Genomic DNA, 5,478 nt, shown 5'->3' with positions numbered 1-5,478 from the left:
ATTAAATCTAGGCCCAAAATTATTAAAGTATAATGTAAACGTGTAAACAGAAGTTACACATGCATATGTCATGTGTATCCAGAAGTTACACATCCTTATGACATGTGTAATGCAAAGTTACACATTAAAAAAAAAAGACATCAAAAAGAAAACATACAAAAAATACATGTATTACTTTAATATTCATTTACAATAATTTCTTAGCATATGTAACTAGAAGTTACACACGTATATGTCTAAGTGTAATTGAGCATTACATATTCATCTATCTAGTTACATATGTAGCTTGTAATTGACAAGCGTGTTTAAAGATCTTCGAATATGAAGATGGACGCCATGTGTCTGGATTAGCATATGCACCACTGGAACAATACCGATCTTCATGAAATGCTTCACACACACTTTTACAAGATACATTTGGCGTTGATGAATCTGATAGAGCACCTTCAGTTCAGTTGGATACATTCTGCTGAGATCAACAACATACAGTAGTATTGTAATTACCAGTACCAACAGACCCACCTTTAGGAACCACCAACATCTGAAGGTTGTAACCATCGACTAAAATCACATGGTAGAAATATAAACCACCTGAACCGTTGAGCGTGAACTCTGCCAGTGTAGCAGGTGGCGCGACATCTCCTCCCGCGCATTCAATCTGTCCTGAACCATAGTCACCTGTTACACAAGTGAATTGACCTATTGTAGAATCTTAACTACAAAGGGTTCCCCCAAAAACGACCTGACCACGATGTCGGGGCCGGAATCAACTTGGATTCTCCTTATTGAAGAACGAAGCCTGTAGTTTCATGTGGTGATGACCCTGCACTTTCTAACAATCCATGCCATACCGTGTAACTACAATAGTTGGTAAATGTAAATGTAGTCGAATATACACCTGCAATCTATAAGAATTTTGAGTAAGAATTTGAAAGGGCAAAGAACAAAGAAGAATTTGAGTCATATATGCACACAACAAACTTATTACTTACATTGAATGTTGATTATAAATTACACACGCATCGAACTAGTAAACTGAGATATACATCATTTCAGGTTCAATCAAACCACATCCAATTAGCATGTGTAATTGGCAGTTACACATCCAATTAGCATGCGTAACTAACAATTACACATCCAATTAGCATGTGTAACTGGCAGTTAGGCATCCAATTAGCATGCGTAACTAATAATTACACATCCAAATAGCATGTGTAACTAACATGAAGATTTAAGTTCATTAATCCATAAGAAAAAATACTAGCCAAAAGGAGAGGTGACTATCAAGCAATTACCAGTCATAAAATAATTTAGTTACCTCGCAAATGAATAAGAAGCTCTTAACTATATATCCATGCTTTAGTAGAAAGACGTTGTTAGCACTGCATTAGCATACATACGTTTTCATCAAAAGGCTAGATGTGCGTAAGGCATTCCACAACAATAATCATACTGGAAGAATAATACAAAGGTGGAGATAAGTCAGGTGCCTTCTTTGGAAGGAAGTCGAAAAGATACGAGACCAAAAAATATGAGACCAGTGTAAGAATAAACATACCTCTGCCACCTTCTCCGTCTCTTTAATTAATTAGTGCAGTCCATGCATTGAAGTCTAATGATCTGGACTTGACTATGCTCCGCAGTCTCTTTTCTGCAGTAGAAACTTCTGAAATATTAGACATAATAAAATCATTAACCTGCAGTATCCTCACTGCAACCACATGATATCATTTTTCCTCGTCTAATGCCTAATATGTAATAGTTATATTTTTATCATTTCATGTCATACAAGTTTCGCAAAAACCTAGATAACAACTTCCAAAAAAAATAGTTGCACGAAGCTATGGGACTGAACAAAGATTATTGAAAAAATAGAAATCTCAGGCAATAAAAACAAAATGAGAAACCTATCAGAAACAGCCTCCAACGGTTGCTTGTTAACAACCTCTCCAGATGCATGTTGAACGTTTCCATTCGCATCGTGATTAGTTGTTTCATTGCCGTTTACAGAAGAATCATAAACTCCATCTTGCAAGTTTTCTTGAGTAATATATGTGGTTTTACAGCATGTGTAACTAGCAGTTACACATCCATATAGCTTGTGTAACTAGTAGTTACACATCCATATAACTACTGAAATACAAGCTCAGCAAGACCAGTGACAAAGCAAAACAACTAAGCATTACAACACTATGAAAATAACCCATGTAATAAGCTAATACTTATCCAACCAACATAAGCTCAAACAAGAAATTTTTTGCTAATACATCTATTACAATATTATGAAAACACACTAACTAGAAGACCACTTGTGCTTCAAGAACAACCATGGTACTGAAAAAAGTTACTTGTTATTACCGAGCTTCAGACACTATATACGCAGAGAAAAGAGCAGAAGCCTGACTCATATGGCTTGTGTAACATGCAATTTTACATGCATATGGCTTGTGTAACCTGCAGTTACACATGCTTCCTTGTGTACTCAGAGCATATATGTTATCTTCATCAGGTTAGAAACAGGGATCAGATAAAGCTACTTGCGATTCTTAAACAGTGAAGACTACTCAATAAATAAGATATATAAATGCGGCATACTATAAGATATATAAATACCACATGCTAGTACAACTTCTTTTAAATTCTGCGCAACTTAATTTACTAGGTGAAACAAGACTTAAACCAACACGACAGGTAACTCATGTGTCAATGATGTACATTAGACAATGGGTATTTACTACTAAGTCAAACTAAAAACGGCCAAGTTTTTCCACAGAGAAAAGATTTTATCATTCCACATAATGTGTTCACATGTTAGTATGAATAATTACCATCAAAGACTAGAAGAGGGTAAGTCACCACAGAAGCTCCTGGTTTTGCTACAACTCCAAGAAGAAAAGTCCACTGTATCACATATTTCCGTAGCAACAACCATAAAGAATACTCCCAACATCTAACTTGCTAAATTCTAGAAAGGAAATATTACCTGAATCATCCATTCCCTTCCCCAATCTAAGCATACAATGAAATTTCGGTTTCATCACCAATCTTAAATGTTACATTTTAAAGATTCTCATGCATTTATTGAACAGATTCAGTCACATTTGGTTGTGGTTTAGCAACAGACTAATATAGATCGTAATTTATAACCTAACTGCACAATGCTAACATCACGGTATTATACTGAACAAGAAGATATAATAGACTTACAATTCTTTTAATGAACTCGATTCCTGCTACAGCGAAAGGTATAACTCCAGCTACACATATTCAAAATAAGAATAAAAAAATTTAGGTTCAAATTCATGCAGATGCAAAACAATCTTATTAGACTATGCATCGTATTGTTACAATTTACAGTGTCATCGAATCTGCATGATATCCCATTCCATAAGAGCTTGCACCAAAAAAAACAAAAACTTAAGACTTTCTATCCTATCCAATTAGCATGTGTATCTATAAGTTACACATCTAGTTAGCATGTGTAACTAGTAGTTACACATGTATTTAGCTTGTGTAAATAGAAGTTACACATCTAATTAACATGTGTAACTAGTTAAGATTTTAAGAAAACAACCTATGCATAAGTTCAGTAGAAGAAAATGAAATGAGCATGTGCAGTAGATAAAGGTTTTGTCAGTATATAAAAATGTAAACGAACAAGCTTTCGAATTTTCGCAACGCAAAACAAGCCAATGTATTGTAACTGGCAAAATTGATGAAATAGTAATTTCATCCATTTTTCAAGTATATATAACCGAATTGGAAATGAAGGAAAAGTGCAGAGAATTTCTAACATACCTGAGATTGAGGAATTTCCGATGCATTCTTTTTTTGCCAACGAGGAAGTTTTGCATTGTTCTGAGTTTGATGGAATGTTGTCTTAGGATTCCACCCGGTAAAAAGATGCCAGTTTTGTTTGTGCTTTGATCCGTTAATTGAGCAAGCTTCTGGACGCCCTAATTAGACGATAAACAATGCAGGAGTAAGACTTCATTTCTCCACTAAGTAGACGATAAAAAATGCAGGAGTAAGCCTTCATTTCTCATCTTTCATTTTTCATTTCACGTAACCAACTATTCCGTTCATTGTTTAAACAGAAAAATGAGATCACAAAAATTCCTCGTGATTAATTTCCTTTTCAGAGATCTTCTAAGAGTTACCAATCTTAAGACAAGATAAGGCAAAATTTACGCGTAAAAGATTCAATTACGGCACAACCAAATTTTCCGATTGCAAAAATGACTGACTGATCTTTGAGATCATTTCACATGGCAAATCAGAAAGGTTAAATGTATGGATATCAAAAGAAAGCTTAAAAATCTCACGCTAAAACAAAACGCATGCATGAACCCATTGCGGGAGTCTAAAACCTAAAGATGAACACAACACACACTGCATGATATGAAATCAAAGACCCATTTTTCTATTCAACTTAATTTCAAACTACAAAAACAAACACAAAAAATATATTTTGGATAGTGATAAGAGAGTAATTAGACAGAGAAGCAGCTGAGCTTTGATATATTTTAGTTACAAAAGGTTTCCCTTTCTCGAGCAATGAGCAAATGTATCAAAACCTATGAATTATACACTTTAAAATAGTGGAAAACAATGGCACTGTCATTCACCTGATCTGATCACCAACCTAAGCATTCTTACCTGATCTGATCACCAATGAGCAAAGATTGCCCTTTCTAGATTTTACTTACTCTCTTTAGTCCTTGCGGCAAACAAAAGATCAATTTCAATTGAACAAAATGGGAGAATGTGAGTAAGCGAAATCAAAGAAATGAAAATGTGATGAACTTATCATGGAACACCAATAATGTATTGGTTTCACAAAGTTGCTGACCTCTAACTAAACGGGCAGTAACATAGGAACCCCGTATGCCAGATGTTATGGTGTTAAATCACAATCGTATATGCTTCATCGAGTATGGGACATTTTCAGGCAATAAGCAAGAAATCTACACAGAACCAATAAATACAACCTTTATACCGAATTACGGACTATAGCTCCAATGTTAAGAATGTTCTATTAAGTCAAGAATTAGTTCACTAATTGCAGTTAGAGGCATACAAAAATGAATATCATAATTTTGAAATTGCATCTAAAAATTATCATTGCAGATCTTCTTATCACATTAGATTTACCTTCATTTTGCGAAGGATTTCAGAGACTCATCCAAAATTTTTCTCTATTCCACGCAGTTCTTCAATGCTTAATTCACTCAAGTCGTCTTGCCCAGTCCTTGTGCTTCACAAATGATATATCTTCCACTGGAAAATTTCATCAAATCAAAGCATCTAGTAAATAATTGACTATGGTTTCCAATTCAACCTAAATCCACATATTTTAACAAAAGCAAAAAGTTCTCTAGCAGCAAAAACTTCATGTCAATGTCGTTTCCCAGCATCATTCAAAAACAACTTCCGTTTCATATCTACCAAGAAATCGAAAATTAAAAGCGAATAAAA

General features: G+C 34.5%; 1 long non-coding RNA gene across 2 annotated transcripts; it reads right to left on the bottom strand.

Annotated features, from left to right (window-relative positions):
• Nucleotides 1-253: 253 nt before the first annotated feature.
• On the bottom strand, nt 254-5,478 carry LOC113334251. Of its 2 annotated transcripts, none has more exons than XR_003352693.1 (6): nt 5,155-5,478; nt 3,799-3,956; nt 3,208-3,257; nt 1,559-1,651; nt 1,319-1,452; nt 254-905 (listed from the first exon to the last, which is right to left on the bottom strand). It is a non-coding gene; the product is annotated as an uncharacterized LOC113334251 (long non-coding RNA). The 2 variants fall into 2 exon arrangements; XR_003352692.1 differs by having other exon boundaries at nt 1,319-1,382.

This window comes from Papaver somniferum, unplaced genomic scaffold (genome assembly GCF_003573695.1).
Source record: "Papaver somniferum cultivar HN1 unplaced genomic scaffold, ASM357369v1 unplaced-scaffold_135, whole genome shotgun sequence".
Lineage (NCBI taxonomy): Eukaryota > Viridiplantae > Streptophyta > Magnoliopsida > Ranunculales > Papaveraceae > Papaver > Papaver somniferum.
The sequence above is the reverse complement of the archived record's forward strand: the minus strand, read 5'-3'. Positions and strand labels throughout refer to the sequence as shown.